At 42.0% G+C, this 17,835-nt stretch overlaps 1 protein-coding gene across 1 annotated transcript in view; it reads left to right on the forward strand.

Moving 5' to 3' along the window:
• The window catches only part of LOC311597496 (olfactory receptor 7D4-like), a gene marked incomplete at both ends in the record, with an annotated part of 336,911 nt that overhangs the window by 173,800 nt on the left and 145,276 nt on the right, over positions 1-17,835 (forward strand). The window lies entirely within an intron of this gene.

Consider the following 17,835-nt stretch of genomic DNA (forward strand, 5'->3'; position numbering starts at 1 on the left):
AGCTACTTTTCACCTGGTAGGTATGAGATTTCAGACGATCCTGAGAAAAAGCAGAAAAAAAAAAAAAAAAAGAAAAGAAAAAAAAAGAAAAACTCTATGGCACACTATTGATAGCCAGTACATCTTCCTCACTGTAGTGGGGGGAAAAAAAAACCACATCAGCATTAATAAAGATTATTTAGAGAAAAAAAAACCAAACTGCACAGAGAAACCCTGTCTCGAAAAATAAAATTTAAAAAAAAAAGATTATTTAGGTGAACAGAACTGAACAGAATGAATCCTCGTATGTGTAGAAAGTGGATGTATAAGAATGTCCCACAGTCTGTGGTCCAATTGATCCAACTGTCTCTGTTCACCAATGGGACGTTGAAGGGTCCAGAAGTGTTTCAGTCCACGTGGCTGGATGTCTCATTTGGTCTTTAGTATATAAGTATATACCAGAATTCCAAATATAAAAAATAAATAAATAAAAGCAGGCTCTAATGCCAGTAAAAAACAAAAACAAAAAAACAAAAAAACGATCTTGCCAGCCAGGGTAGAGTAAGCAGAAAAAGAGAAAGAGCTACCATGTTCAATATCCTCCATATATGCAGGCTGCCACCAGAAGCTGTGGACTAGAGTAAAGATGGATCCTGTCACCTCATAACCCCCAGATTAAAGAAAGATTTTCCCCAAGACACGTGATATCTCATGAAATGCTGCCCTGCAACACCTGATATCATGTGATATCTCATGAAAAGCCTGGGAAACTTTTCACACCTACCAAAGCAAATGGGAATCCATTGTTTTATTCCAAAAGCACTCTGGGACATTTGCTGCCCAAACATGGGCAGGTGGCTTTGCCATCCAACCAAGCTGGACTTCCATACAAAAGCAGAGCTCGGCTGTTAGCCTGTCAAATCCTCAGACCCATTGCCTTGTAGCAATAGTTGAGGCAATGAAATATTTTGCAACAATCAGCAATTTGTGAAGAATAGTCCAACTGCACCTGGAAGTAAGTGGTCCATCTCGGGCCAGCTGACAGTTTTGTTTCTATAAGCCTAGCACTGTAAATTTTTCCTAAAAATATGATGTTCACCATTAGGAAGGGAGTCCTGTCATTACGTTATTCAGCAATAGGCGTTTCATTGGTTTTTCTCTGTCTGTGAAAAAAATCCCTCCAAAGTGCAACTAGACAGAAGCCCAGTACAAAAAAAAAAAAAGTGACATGTGGGGAAATAAGAATCACAATAAGAAAGTCAAACCTTTTACAAGAAAAATGTACATTTGTTTTCCTTACAGTAAAACACTGGTAAAAATATAGTTCCAGAGTTTCTTAATATTTTCAGTGGCAAAAAACAAAAAAAACAATATGTGACCCAATTCTTTTGGTCAAACTTGTAAAAACATCTCCACACTTTTGAAAATAGATGAAAAGCCTGCTCAAGGGGCCAGAGATGAATCAGTGGTTAAACTCCTTGCTGTATAATCATGGCGGCAGGAGTTCAAATCCCAGCACCCCTGCGAAGCCACACTTCTGTAACTCGAGCACCAATTTAATTCTTCCTCCTGTTTTCTAGGGAGGAATTCCAGGCTTGTGTTATTGCTATGATTGTTGCCCAAATAGCAGTGCATCTTTCTCAATGAATCATACTGACAAGGAGGACTATAGTGGTATGTACACTTTGGTCTTTCCTGGGTTCCTTTTCCGGGGAGAAAAAGTTTTGTCACACAACAGTACCTACTGGGTTTTTATCACTGTGAAACTATATTTATCCTCTGTAAATAGAAGCATATTGTTAGGAGCTGTTTTCAAGGGTAATCATATTTTGTTTTCTATAATTTATCATGATGGAAAATTTCATAAATACAAGTATACTAGCAAGGGTGATCTTAGTTATGCTGAGACAATCTAGGTAGCACTGAACTCTACAGGAGGGAACTGAGATGTTTATGAGTAGTTCACAATACTCAAACTTCCCACTAGGGTATGGGGGCACTTTAAGATCCTGGACCCAATTGGAAGTGGGGAGTGCCTCCACACTCCAATGAATATTGATTTTCATTCTTTGTTCTTTCTGGTGACATCACAACCAGCTATGGAGTCTTGAAGGCAGGGGATAGGGAAATCCCTTGAGTCAGGCATCATTTGTGAGGCTTGCCTCTGATGTATTAGCTGTGTGGTTCAGTCTGGTGTGTTACTAGTGGCTCACTAGGGCAATCAGTCTGGTTTCTGAGTTCTGGATCTTGAGCCTATTACTGATTCTTGCTGAGATTCTCCTAAGGAAGGATTTCTACAGTTCCAAAAATTCTACACAGTGGACCCTAGTGAACTTTCAACATTTGAATATTCATCAGTCATTTTCTGATATTTCTAACTCTATTAGCTTCAAAATTTGACTGACCATGATGCCCAAAGTCAGTTCTGTTGATAAAGAAGAGCTATTCTGAATTCTTCATTCCATGGACTGATAGGTTTCCAACCTTGCACCAACCTGTGGATCATACATCTCCTGGAAGCTGTGATTCTTTGGGTGATAACTATCCACAGACACCTACCAAAAGCCAGATAGATGTTTGCCTTTGCTTGGAGCTCTGAAAGGCTCTACCATACCAGGGAGCCAGCACCCTCACAAAAGCCATCCAAGCAGTGTCTCCATGTCTCAACCGACACACCTTAGGATGGGGATGAAGCCTGAAGCTTCAGGAAAAGTTCGAATAAGGAAATACAGGGATGAAAATGGGACACAGATGGAGCCTGAAGCCTTGGGACAAGGTCAAAAAAAGGAAATAACAGGATGGAGATGAAATAGAGATGGTGTTTGAAGAGCCCTGCAAGGCTCAAAAGAAGACACCAGAAGAGCACCATAAACAGCTGGGCAAGGATCAGATACAGAAGCCACAGGGAGAGAGTCCAAGAAAACTATAGCTCCTAGAGTGTGCCAAAGTCACCCAGGAGCGGGCTGTAACTGGGGAAGTCTGCTGATGAAGGCAAGGGACACAAGCACTTCTAATACATCTTGGAAGAAACCACCAAAGCAAAAAAGTACAGAAGGTTAGTGCAACACCTTCACGACAGTGAGTGTGTGAAGCCACACAGGCCTCACACAACCCTTACAGACACCGTGAAGGTCATAGGTTGTATGACAGAGCACAGTCATGGGTCTGCAATGATTCAGAGTGATCTAAGTCAACTTACTGTTGCTGCCATTACAGAATGGCTCTCACCAGAGAAAAAAAGAAAACGAGTGTTCAGAGCAGAAACCTTCTGTTACACAGAGGAAAGATGGAGTAAATCTTGAAAGAAGAAGGAGACACAACTTGGAGCCTGACATACTAAGAACACTAGTCAAATCTTCATGGATTATGTTAGCACTAAGTTATCCCCCAAGAGGGCATCGGTGTGAAGGGCGGAGAATAAGCCTCATACAGACCAAGAAAAGCAAATAGGAATCGATCCAGGCCTTGATATTACATAGGTCATGGAAAAGGAAATCAAGGGTGCTTTAAGGCCAGGGCCTCAATAGGAAATCTTAAATAGAGGGTTGAAATTGCACCATCAATGGAGGCGATATCCAGATACTAGAAAATGGCCAATGCCTCATTGAAGTCATCAAATTTTATTATGTATCTGCTGGGTGAGTAAAATAAAAGTCAAAGCTACCCATCTCTTCATGTGCTTAGCACTTTTTTTTAAACCTGAAACTAAAGCATGGTGCCTACAGTTCTATTGAATATGGACCCAAAGAATCAATATTTTTGAAAAAAGAACTTATTTTCATACCTATTCACTCTAAGGCATATTGGAGTCTGTTGGTAGTAGATCCAAGTAAACAAAGTATTGTATACCTTGACTCCCTGGGACAGATGGGATGTACTACCTGTGAGACCATCTACCAATATTTATAAAATGAGAGAAAAACATGAAGGAACAATGACCTGGACCCTTTGGAATGGAAGCAATACAGTGGGACTTCTGAGGAAATTCTTCAACAAAAGAAGAAAAATAAGAATTTGAAAGGTAATATATACATATTTGAAAGGAAGTCTTTTCAGTGCTCAACAGGTAATTAATAAAAATTAACAACTAAAATAATTAAGTGTACTACAAGAAAAAAAATCCAACATACATGTTAATAAACAGATCATCTAAAGTATTAGCATTTGATTACAAAAAGGAAAGAAGGCTATAAAGAAAAAGAGTATTGACCATCATAATATGTTTATGAACTAGTCAGTTACTAAGGAAAACCATGTACTGGAGAGATGGCTCAGCGGTTAAGAGCACTGACTGCTCTTCCAGAGGTTCTGAGTTCTATTCCCAGCACCCACATAGTGGCTCACAACCATCTACACTTGGATATGATGCCCTCTTTTGATATTCAGGCACATATGCAGATAGAGAACTCATATACATAAAATAACTAAATAAATTTTAGAAAAATTTGCTGGGAAGTAGTGGCACACACCTTTAATCCCAGTAGTCCTGAGGCAGAGGCAGCCTGGTCTACAGAATGAGTTCCAGGACAGTTAAGGCTACAAAGAGAAACACTGTCTCAAAGAACCAAAGAACAAGGGGGAGAGAGAGAGAGAGAGAGAGAGAGAGAGAGAGAGAGAGAGAGAGAGAGAGAGAGAGAATAAAAGAAAACATTAGAATAGATGAGTGTATATACATAACACAGCATACATTTCAAAGACAGTTGAGCTATTTAACATTAAAATTAATGAGGAAATAGGGCACATTTACTGGTTCTCAGATAAAGAAGCATCATTAAAATTTAAATCACACATCAAACCCTACACAATAATAGTGGGAGACTTCAACACCCCACTCTCCCCAATAAACAGATCAAGACAGAAACTAAATGGAGAAGCAATAAAACTAATAGACATCACGAATCAAATGGACCTAACTGACATCTACAGAACATTTCACCTGAACAAAAAAGGATATACCTTCTTCTCGGCACTGCATGGAACCTTCTCCAAAATTACCATATCCTTGGTAACAAAGCAAACCTCAACAGATGCAAGATGACTGAAATGATCCCTTGCATTTTATTAGACCACAATAGATTAAATTTAAAACAACAGAAACAAAAGAAAGCCTACAAACTCATGGAAACTGAACAACTCCCTACTCAGTGACATCTGGGTAAGGGACAAAATAAAAATAAAAAATAAAAGCTTCCTAGAATCTAATGAAACTAAAGCCACAACATACCCAATAATATGGGACACAATTAAAGCAGTGCTAAGAGGAAAGTTCATCGCACTAAGTATCTTTATAAAGAAATTGGACAAGCTGGTCATGTTGGCACATGCCTTTAAGTTCTTGGGAGGCAGAGTCAGGTGGATCACTGTGAGTTCAAGGTCAACCTGCTCTAAAAAGCAACTCCAATCAACTAAGGCTCCACAGAGAAGGCTGGAATTCTTCTTGAAATGTCAAATCAAGGTGTTAAAAACTGAAAGCTAAAATTAATACAACTCTGTTATGGACAACGCGAAGCCACATAAAAAGACACAAGAGTCAAAATGAAACCAGAAGTCTTGTCACCATTCCTACAGACAGGCCAGCATGGAATGATATATTTCATGTAGCAAGGAAAACACGACAATTATGAGGCTTTTCATAATCTCAGCAGGCACCAGGTGCAAACATAGCACACACGTACATGCTGCAAAACACTCTGATATCCACAGGGTTAGTACTGAGAGCTTACCTTCCAGGGACTGTGGGCAGGGACAGATGGCCAGAGGGCAGCAAGATGGATGCCTAGCATAAAATGGAGTGTTTTTGGCCATCAAAATAGAATATAGTCTCTGACCCTTTGATCACATTTCACTCCATTCTATTTAGCATAGAGAGTACACATTTTTACCACGCTCCTTTGGAAAGAAGACACATCTTCTCTCTGCCAAATACATTTTTGTTTTTTCTGAAAATGATAATTTTTCATCAGCTCTAGTTACAGCCGCTTTCATCATTGTCCAAGAAGGCTTTATCTTTTTCACGTATGTAAGATCTACTTTTTTTCCTATTTACTCCTCCTTCCAATGTGGACCTGTTTAAGGAGTGGCATACGCACCTTTGTGTGAGAATACTGATCACTTGAAATCCATGTGAATGCCTTTATAGGAGAATGGCACAAGTCAGGCCACACGTGTCTTTAATTGGAATGCTCTAAGCTCTGCCAAAGGTTCTGAGCAGGTGGTTCTCCACCTTTTCGATGCGGTGACTTTCTAATGCAGTTCCAGGTTCTATAAGTGGATGTCTCAGGATATGGGCTGATAACAACCGGAGATCCATAGAGCAGTGGATCAGTTCCTGAGATCATCACAAGTGTGTCTTTTACAGTGGTTTTAGCCAATCCTTTCTCCATGAGAAAACTCAAGTGTGATAACATTCTTAATAAAGTATTTTTTAAAATCTAAGAAAAGATCACTTGGTTTTCTACATTCCAAACAGAATATGCTGAGAAGTCAGCATACGACTCAGATTCGCCAGGCATGGTGGTGCACGCCTGTAATCCCAGCACTCCAGAGGCAGAGGCAGGCTGATCGCTGTGAGTTCGAGGCCAGCCTGGTCTACAAAGCGAGTCCAGGACAGCCAAGCCTACACAGAGAGACCTTGTCTCAAAAAAAAAAAAAAAAAAACAAAAACAAAACAAAACAAAACAAAAAACCGACTCAGATTCAGTGTCTACAACTGTCCTGGATGCTGGCGGAGCTTTCAAACTGCTATAACTGCTCTGCAGGCTGCTCGGAAGAATCATCAATGGCTGTCCACAGATGCTGTCCCCTTGTGCTACCACCAGGAAAGGTGTGCCTATGAGTGTACTAGTGCCAATGCTATTTTGTAGGGCTGGGATAGAGAATGCTGTGGTGGCTGGGAAAGCTCTCCGGGGAGCTCCGACTCAAAGGCCACTCTCTTGAAAAAGCAAGTGATAGAAAAACTGTGGCGTTTGATATATTTCCCTTTTCCTTCCACAGCCGACTTCTTTGTTGATTGGATGCTGGGTAACAGCATTTTCCTATATTATAAATTCTTCCAAAATTAGGTGGATCCCCATGAAAGTTACTGCTATGTACCTAACTACATCGTTAATATAATTAGTCTTTTTATGCTGCATTACAATGGGCACAGGACGTTCTCTAGTTCTGGGCTCCGTGTAAACAAACACCTTAATTTACTATACCCTCGGACCCCTCCGCTTCTGCTTCCTCCACGCCCAGACCCTCGGGAAAGAAGTCCCCTCCTCCAGACTGCTGTCGCCCGCAGGCTCAGAAGCAGCGTCTGGGCTGCAGCTGGGGCGCGTCCGGTCTCCGTTCATTCTCCCTCCAGGTACTTCGGGAACAAGTTTCTGAGCAGCCGGAAAGGCTAGTGCGTAGGATTTGTTTTCCCCTCCGATCGGAGGGACAGTGAGGGACTGCACGCCGCCCTCCCCGCAGGGCAGACGGAGGGAGCCGCAAAAGCGCGGTTCTCTGACGAGCCTTGCACAGCCATCCATGGGCGGCGGTGGAGTGTTCTTAGGTATGGAGAAGCGGCTGGGACAAAAGTTTATTCCGCTGTCTGCCCCGCGCCCCCTCTTTGCTAGATTTCTCAGTTAAGAGTGGTGAAGAGAGTTGTAGCTAAAGGCTTCCGCGACCATGCAAACCGCAGCGTTCTGTGCCCTCGTCTGTTTGCATGAACGGAACCAGAATGAAGTTAAACTGTAGCTCAAAAAATATGTAAAGAGACTACCTAAAAATCGTAATACTATGTGGAGAGTCTTTCTAGAAACCTAGGATTTTCCTACGTAGTTTATACCCATAAAATTGCTAAGAAGTCAAAGCCTACTTAGTGAGATTATCATTAAAGATTAAAATACACTCACTTGTAATAATAGTAATATAGGGGCTGCTAGCACTCGCTATAGATCAAGGAGTTACAGGTGGATCAGAGGGATGTCCGGTGGAAGTGAAAATACCTGCACTTCATTCGTTTTCAAGAACCCAAAGAAACTGAGAACTGCAGATTAGAGAAGGGAGGCTGAGCTTAACGTGTGTGTATGTGTGTGTGTGTGTATGTGTGTGTGTGTGTGTGTGTGTGTGTGTGTGTGTGTGTGTGTTTGTAATTTGGGGGAATACCTTTAAGTTTATGCCATTTACTGGAAGCAGTTTCAGAAAGCACTTTGTCTTGATACCTGTGAACTTTAACTTCTAAGAAGTCAAAGTGACAGGCACAGAGATTAGAGATACGTAATGCCATTTCATTTTATTCTCACTTTGTAATTGGGGCATGCACCCAGGACCGTTCCTAGTCATCAGTTTGTTGGAATTAGTTTTTTTATGGATTTATTTTTTATGTATATGAGTGCTGTCTTCACACACACACATACACACACCAGAAAAGAGAATCAAATCCCATTATAGGTGGTTTTGAGCCACCATGTGGTTGCTGGGAATTGAACTCAGGACCTCTGGAAGGCCTCCCAGACTGGACATAGTGCTGTATGCCTGTGTTCCCAGAACTCAGGAGGCTGGGACAGCAGGATTGAGAGGTTTACTCCTGTCTAGGCTACACAATGAGATCCTACCTCAAAGTGTAGAGCCACATTAATTAATGGCTTTTGCACTATGCAGTTTCTTCTTGGATCAAGCTGACTGGTTCGTAGTATTGATAGATAGTAACTACTGTTGTGTTTTTTGTGTTTTGAGGGTTTTTTGGGGGGGTTGTTTATTGTTTGTTTGTTTGTTTGTTTGTTTGTTTTTTGAGACAAGGTCTCTCTGTGTTAGCCTTGAATGCCCTGGACTCTCTTTGTAGACCAGGCTGGCCTCGAACTCACAGTGATCTGCCTGCCTCTGCCTCTCAAGTGCTGGGATTAAAGGAGTGCATCACCATGCCTGATACTACTGTTGTTTTAAAAGGGGACAAAACTGATTGTTCTTGAGTGAAAATTATGTGATTGAGTTCCCCTGAACCGAGTTCTTTCCTGACTCTAGTGATTTCATAGAGGAAGGTCACAATGGCTGTGGCCCTTCCTAGACACCAAGAAGAAATAATCATCTGTAAATCCTGCTGACTGTATCTTAGCCTCTTCCTTCCTAGCAGCAGTTTATCTCATGCCTTCACCTTTTAAAAATCACCACTTTGACACAAAATCAAAAACTTCCTACAAGCAAGATTCCTAGGAAAAAAAAATCAGTTGTAGGAATAATTTGTTGTGATGGTACTTATAATGAAACAGTTTTGAAGTGACTGTTCATTTAAGTGCACTTTGCACCCTCTTTTTCTAGTCCAGGAGCACACATTTCAGTGCACACCGGGGGTAGCACCATGTCCTTGGAGAATGTAACAAGGCCCCAACCAGTAAGCTTGATATTGTTATTAATTTGTTATTCTTACTTTTTGCTGAGAGTTTCCTACTGTGTAGCCCAGGCTAGCTTTTAACCTATACCCTTCCAGTCCCAAGACTGCAGATGATAAGCTTATCTGCTAATGTGTCATAGAGGAAGGAGGTCACAATGGCTGTGGCCCTTCCTAGACACCTAGGGATAATCATCTGTAAATCCTGCTGACTGTATCTTAGCGGAGTCCTTGATAGAGCTCTGGCCCACAAAGAAGAGGTCCTTCTTGTTCAGCGTCTTGAACTGTAGGAGCTGGATACAACAAACAGCAGCTGTTCTGAGGAGTCGGTTGAATAACAGAAGTAAGTGTAAGTGGGAGGTAACTTGAGGGCAGATCAGAGTTGACTTGAGGATGGAGAAGTTTCAAATGGAGGAGACAGACATTCTAGACTTGGAGAACAGCATAGATGAAGACAGGCATGAGCAAACAAGGCGTGGTGCTCAGGAAGCTCTGAGTGGCCTGTTTTCTTGAAGAAGGGGAAATGTCAGGAATCACTGTAAACATCTAACATATGCCATAAAGTTAAGGAATTGCGTCACTGCAGCCTCAGGGACAGTCTCCCAGTGACAAGAGGTAGAGTTGCAAATGATAAAGTGCCTGTATGTTTTGTTTTGTAAATTTGTTTCTTTTGACTTTTTTCTGAAGCATTTGTTTTTAGGTTGCCTTGTGAACTTCTTTTGTCTTTCATCAACCCTTACACTAGCCTTACAACTTTATTTTTAGAGAGGAAAAGTTCCCTTTTATGTTTAGTAGTCCTGGAAAACAAAGCAACTGTCCTATGAGTAAGCTACACTCTCAGCACCAAATTAATTCCTAGCAGAAGACTCAAAGGGTGGAGAGGAAAAAATACAGCACTGTATTTAAGATTCTTGATTCAAAGCTTTACTTTGTAGTAATTTACTAATATAACTGTGTCTATATAGTAAATACCATATTTATAAACTACCTTAGTGGGGGCCATTATTCTTCCATTTAAATCGTGTGCTTTAGTTATGTGAGTATGCAAATGAGCATGTAAGAACTAAGCATGCTTGAAGAGCAGAGAGAGCCAGGGAGCTGAGTCACCAACCCTAACCACACCCTGAGGGAAAGAAGCCCTCAACACCTGTGCCTTCAGCAAGAGCTGCAGGGTTGTGGGGTTTGTTGATGGTGGTGGTGGTGGTGGTTTGGTTTTTTGAGGCAGGGTTTCTCTGTGTAGCCTTGGCTGTTCTGGTCTCGATTCGCAGACCAGGCAGGGCTTGATCCACCTGCCTCTGCCTCTGCTGGGACCATAGGTATGTACCACTGCCCACTGACACAGGTTGTTGATTTTTAAGGCTTTAAAGGAATTGATAATTGTATAAAATGGCTATTTCTGGAAATTCTTCAGAAGTTGATTCATGAAGCTAATGGGCCCTTAGGAGTGTTTTGTCCTTCCTTTGCGCCCTTGGGCATCACTAACGTGAAGGGCTACAGGTCTGATCGCCAGTTCATTCTGAGGCATGGTAGGAAAAGCCACACTGTATTGGTTCCATTCTGCTTTTCAGTTGGGAGATAGATAATAATTTTCCCTTTTCAAGTTGTTTTGTATTTTGTAGGAGTCATTGAAAAATCATTAATCTCAGTCTGGAGAGATGGCTCAGCAGTTAAGGGCACTGACTGCTCTTCCAGAGGTCCTGAGTTCAAATCCCAGAAACCACATGGTCGCTCACAACCATTTTTAATGTGATCTAATGCCCTCTTCTGGTCTGCAGGTGTACACACGGGCAAAGCACTGTATATATAATAGTAAACAAGTCTTTTTTTTTTCTTAAAATATTTATTTACTTATTATAATTCAGTGCTCTGCCTGCATGTACACCCAGAGGCCAGAAGAGGGCACTAGATCTCATTATGAATGGCTGTGAGCCACCATGTGGTTGCTGGGAATTGAACTCATGACCTCTGGAAGAGCAGTCAGTGCTCTTAACTACTGAGCCAACTCTCCAGCCCATAAACAAGTCTTTTAAGAAAAAGAAAAGAAAAATGAGTAATCTCAAGCATTTAAATTTTTCCTTTTTTTTTTTTTTGGTTGTTTTTTGTTTTTTGTTTTTTGAGACAGGGTTTCTCTGTGTAGCCTTGGCTGTCCTAGACTCGCTTTGTAGACCAGGCTGGCTTCGAACTCACAGCGATCCGCCCTGTCTCTGCCTCCCGAGTGCTGGGATTAAAGGCGTGCGCCACCACGCCCGGCTCTTATTTTATTTTTTTAAGACCAAGTATCAAAATAGAAGGAAAAAAACCCCGAAGATCATGGATCCTTTTATTGGATTTTAAGATTAAAAGGGCAGATGAGCTATCCATTTTGGTAGCTGCTTGTAGGGAAGGGTGCAAAAAGAACAGGAGAATGGCAGTCACATCAGCTAGAATATTATAATTATATTAAATATATTAAAGGCAACACATTGCTATACTCAGTCTTCCAAAGCTAAAATGAAAAAGCTCATGTGGTCCTTGTGCTTTGTCTTGTGATGGGGCTTTGCTGAGTCAGTTCCTCTTTACTGTCATCGCCTTGGTTCAAGAAAACCACTGTGCCCGTGCACATGTGGCCAAATTCTTGGTTTGTTTGTTTTTTGTTTTTTGTTTTTTTACTTCATAATTTGTTTACATTGATTTCTGTGACTGTGGACTTCTTGCATCTATGGGAATGCCAGAGACCTCCTGTTGTAGCCGTGCAGCAGCAGTCTGGATATTGTGGGTCAGAATAGTTTTCTTGCAGTTTTCCTTGCTCCTCGGGCTTCCTGGGAAAATGACTCTGCATGTGTGTGAACTGTGTGTGACGGAGTCTCACATCTCTAGAGAAAAAGTGAAATCCTCAGAGAAAAAGAAACATTTTTTCATGATATTTTTTTTGTTTTTCCTTCATGTTTATCCTTTTGTCAGGTTTTTAGCGTCTTTCAGTTTTGTTCCATGAAAGTTCCAGGAGCGTTCTGAAGCATCTCTTTCCCACACGCAGGTCTCCCACTGCTCAGCCAGATCTGCTCCCCTGTGAAAGAGAGCTAAGAGACCTAGGTGGTGAAGACAGAGTAGAGGGCAGCAAAGGACCCAGGTGTGTTAGACTGGACAATGTGTGGGGCGGGGCTCGCATGACAGAAGAACGAGGACATGAAATTGGTTTCGCTAGATATTATTTCATTAATTATTCTGGAAGTTTTCACCGAGACTAACATTAGATGTTGTAAAACGCATTTCCCATTATAGGCTGTACAGTAAGCGTTCGGTTGTTCTCTGTCTTTCATTAGTTCTGAGTCTCTGAAATAACTGTTGCCCATTGAAATCAAAGTTTCTTTGACCCAGACATAAAGCAGCACCAGGCTATGGCTGTGAACGGAGCCATTTGTGTGTGGGAGCAAAAGTCATAGTGGATTCCTACCTAGGGCCTCTGATCCATGTTCCCATGTAGCACACGTATTGTTGTGTGTGTAGACCTAGCCTCATATTGAGCCAGAAAACCTTCTGGTACCCACAAATAGCCTGGCAAGTACAACACTAGTGGTCATGCCTTGCCAGGCCGATTGAGACTATAGCACATAGAGCCGGGCGTGGTGGCGCATGTAAGACCCCCTCCCCTGTGCACCCGCCATAGCAAGCATAGCAGCAGTAACGCTATCTTGCAAGGCAAGACTAGAATAATAGGTTCCCGGGATAAGATGAGGCCTGAGGCCCAGAGGAGAAAAATAAAAGCATGCTGAGATAACAGAAACAGTTTGTCCTTGTCAAACAGGATATTTATGGTTGGCCATCTGGCCCAGGGAACGGGTAAACTCCCCTGTTCCCAGAGCCCATTTGATGACCGGGCCATAACCTCACTTCATGTCAAACAAGATATTTATGGTCGGCCACCTGGCCCAGGGAACGGGTAAACTCCCCTGTTCCTAGAGCCCATCTGATGACCAGGCCATAACCTCGCCTCATTTAAATTTACCAATCAGAGCCCTGTAACTATGCTTCTCGCTTCTGTACCCACGCTTCCCGCTAAAATCCCTATAAAAGGCCCCCGAAAGACTCGCCGCGCCAGCCTCTCCAGAGACTGAGACGCCCGGGTACCCGACCCCCTGCAATAAAGCCTCTTGCGTGTTGCAACCGAAACCTTGGTCTCGCTGGTTCTTGGTGGGGGTCTCCACGTTAAGACCACCATGCTGGGGGTCTTACAGCGCACACCTTTAATCCCAGCACTCGGGAGGCAGAGGCAGGTGGATCGCTGTGAGTTCGAGGCCAGCCTGGACTACAAAGTGAGTCCAGGACAGTCAAGGCTACACAGAGAAACCCTGTCTCGAAAAACAAAAAACAAAAAAAAGAAAAAAAAAAAAGAGAGACTATAGCACATAGAATCCAAATCTGGGAATGGGCATTAATAACTGTGACCTGCCCTAGTCTGCATAATACTTTTTTAAAGACCAGGAGTCTAAGATACTTGTAGACAGTGTGAGTGGTCTGATCTGAGTTTTCATTTTTTCTCAAGAAGGTCCACTTGCTTTCAGTCTCTGTTATATTGTCCCCTTTAGATTTTTCTCTGCCCGTGAATTGTTATTCACTGATGCACTGTGTTGAGTTAGTCCTGATAAGAATATTTACAGTTTTCCTGTTTCATAGTTTGCCTTAGCTTTGTGTCTATTTGTCCTTACTATTCTGAGGGATATTCCTTCTGCTCTCACATTGTTGAGATCTATTATACTAAGCAAAGATCATATTTTACCACAAGACTTTCATTTATCTATTAACATAGTCATTTTTCATGTCTCTAAGTCTACACGTTTGGTGTCTTATTTTATTAGTTTGTCGGTGTTGAAATAGTCTCACATTCTTGCCGTTAAATCAATTTTCTCTCCATTGCTGTATTATTTAGAGACAATCTCTGTGTCTGTGTAGATCTTGGCAACTGGGCTGTGATTTTTCTTTGCATATATTTGTTTCGGTTCACCTGCTTTGTGTGTCAAGGTAAAGTCAGCTTTGCATGAGGACTTTCTAGTGTTCTTCTCCTTTGTGTTTTATGTAGTGCTCTCCTTTTGGCATTAGAATAAGGTTTGTCTATGCAAAGAATTCCGTGCTAATCTGTTCAGTCCTCAGACACTGTTGGTGGAAACTCTGGCCGCTTCAGTCTCAGCTGCTGCTTGCTGTGTGCTGCAGCTGTATCATGTAGGAGGCTGATTTAGTTACTTGTTTCTAGGAACTCATCATGTGCTCTTCAATTGTGGTTTATGTGTGTCTGACTTTCCACAGCACTGCATAAGGTAACACTGACTTCATTGTCATACACTGAAGTTTTCTCTTTTGGGGGGTTTTTCGAGACAGGCTTTCTCTGTGTAGCCCTGGCTGTCCTGGATTTGCTTTTTAGACCAGGCTGGCCTCGAACTGATGTGTCCTCTTTAGCTCCAGTTCGAATACACATAGATTCACTCTGTTACTTTAGATTAGATGTACTTAGTCTCTGCACAGAAACAGGTCTGTTCTTGTTGAAACATTGTATTGAGTTTCTACTTCCTTAATTTCTGCATAGCCATATTAATTTCTTTCTACATACTCTTTCAGATTCACTTATTTTCATGCTTGTAAACCCCGATAATCTGGATTTATGAAATATCTTTTTTTTTCTTTCCAACAGCTTTATTTTCTAAATAGATTTAGATGAGATAGCTTGTGGCACACACACACACACACACACACACACACACACATATACATATATGTGTATATATATAATACAATTGTAACTTGTTTTATTATTTTAATCCCACAATGAAGATTAAAAAACTACACGATCTCTCAACCACACATAATATTCATGTTCTATTACAAACCATAGTGATCATCTGAAATCGAAAAATGAAGATTAAACTCCAAAAGAGCAGAGACCAGAATATTATGTGTGGTTGAGAGATCATGTGGTTTTTAATCTTCATTGTGGGATGAAATATCTTCTTGACTTCTCTTTGTCACCCCACTTCCGTGTGATTGTCTTTCCTGAGCTGTCAGTCCTCTGGCGCTCTAAGAAAGCGTCCTTGGTGCTCCATCAATTCTGACTCACTGTTCATTAAGAGTCCACAGTAGCTACTTAAGGAACAATGAGAGGGCAGGAGATGTGGCTCAGCTGTTAAGGGCAGTGGTTGTTCTTGCAGTTTCCAGAGTCAGTTCCCTGTGCCTTCCTGGGGACTTGACATCCTTCCAGAACTCAGGTTCCATAGGGCCTGTTGCTCTCCTCTGGCTGTTGTGGCTGTGCAGGCATGAAGTGCGCAGGCCTTAATGCAGGCGATGAGACCCGTCTTAATAAAATTAAAATAAACATGATTTTAAACTATAAATGAACTGGAGACGTCACATAAGGTTTCAGTTCAAAAGGAAAGAACACTGCAGTGTCACACCTAGTATAGTATATAAAATTCGGGACGTGGGATCAGGTGATGGATTCCTCTAAAACAATATATAAGACACTTCTTTGGTGAGTGCACCACACGCCTGTAATCTCTTCCTCCAGAGGCCTAGAGGGCAGAATCAAGAGTTTGAGGCAAAACCCTGCCAGAAAAGGAAGGAGGGGTGAGAGGAGGGGAGGGAGAAGGGCGTGGAGGAAGGAAGGGGGAGGAGAGGAGGGGTGTGGGAGAGGCGGGAGAGGAAGGGAAGGCATGGGCACTTCCGGGGCTGTAGAGATGGTCTAGCTGTTACCAGTGCTTGCAGCTTTTTCAGACAAGCAGCTTACAACTGCCTGTGACTGCAGCTCCTTCTGCTCTCTCCGGGCACCTGCACCGGGTGCATAGTCTACTCTTTTACACACAAATAGAAACTTTTTAAAACTGTGTGTGTGGCAGAGGGAGAACACTTTAGGCTCAGTGTTGAGTGCTTGATGAGGCACACACAAGGCCTTGGGTCCCCAGCACTGTAAAACACACCTTAAATAAAATCAAACGAACAATATTTACCTATCCGGATTTGAAAAACCATACTTGTTTTGTATATACTGTAGTAAGCTTGGAGCTTTATAACTTAAAGTTAATCTTAACTAACTTGAATAATTTTGAAGTAGCTTTCTTTGTTATACTGTAAAGACAAGCATTTCTTTTTCTTTTTATCTGAGACAGGGTTTCTCTGTGTAGGCTTGGCTATACTGGACTTGCTTTGTGTACAGGGCTGGCCTTGAACTTACAGAGATCCACCTGCCTCTGCCTCCCTTGGTGCTGGGATTATAAGTGTGCACCACCATGCCTGGCTAAGACAATCATTTCTTAAAAGGTTTGAAACTTTTTACTTTTCTGAGTGGCTTTATTCCTTGAGCATAAAGGATCTTACACATTGGAATGAAGACTATAAAACCACTCTGTCTCCCTTAAAGCAATGTAGCAATAAGACAGTAGAGATCTCTGTTAGAATTAGCCCGTGGAATATAACACCTAAGCCTAATTTAGTGTCTTCCGTTCAAATTACTGCACTACCACTCCAAATAAAGGCATTTCTGTGCCTAGTGACAGTTGTGGGGCGTCCTCCAGAGAAGACTGCTCAGGCACGGATGTAAGACAATGGAAAGTCTGTATTCACCAGCCAGGGACTACAGTGGTGTTTGGGATCACAGTGTAGGCCTGGGCCTTTCTCAGGTTGAGCTTTAAACACAAAAACCATATCCTGGGTTGACATTCTTAACAAGAACAGTTAGCTAGAAGCAGAACTCCAGAAGCCAAAGAGCAAAGTTAGTACATTTCTCAAAACTATAGACTTTGGTGGATTAGGTCTTTGTTTTCATTTTGGCAGGTAGTGCTTTATGCTGAGTTTTACAGCCTGAATGATACTTTTACCATGGTGTCATGTGTGCTAAGATCTCAGGGCCTGGTAAGGTCTGAAACCCTGTTACAAGGACCATCCTATAAAAAAAATGTTAAAATACATTAAAAGAAACAGACAAATACAGTTTTTGCCTGCCCTGAGGGAGTTTGTTTGTTTTTTAATTTGTCTAAAGATTATTTATTATGTATACAGTGCTCTGCCTGCATGTGTGCCTGCCCGCCAGAAGAGGGCACCAGATCTCATCATAGATGGTTGTGAGCCACCATGTGGTTGCTGGGAATCGAACACAGGACCTTTGGAAGAGCAACCAGTGATCTTAACCTCTGAGCCATCTCTCCAGCCTAGAGGTGAGGGTGAGTTTTGTTTTTTTTTTTTTTAACTACTAGAAACATTAAACCTAACACCATAACATCGAGGTTTTCCCAGGTTCTTTTTTTTTTAACATCCTGGTTCTGATTACTTTCCCCTGCAGGATTCGCTTCAAAGGATGTTGTAACCATCAAATACAATTTTCAGAATTTGGTGCCTGTGAGCAGCTCATCCAAAGAGGAGATAAGCAGAGACCCCTGTAAGGCCTGTATCTGTAGAGGACTGAAAACCAGTGAGCTTATGACAAGCCAGTGAGCAGCCTCAGCAGCTGCAGTGACAAGGCAGCTGTGGGTAGAGGTGCTTTCCATCCGAAG

This window comes from Acomys minous (assembly GCF_964271855.1).
Source record: "Acomys minous genome assembly, chromosome: 5".
Classification (NCBI taxonomy): Eukaryota; Metazoa; Chordata; class Mammalia; order Rodentia; family Muridae; genus Acomys; species Acomys minous.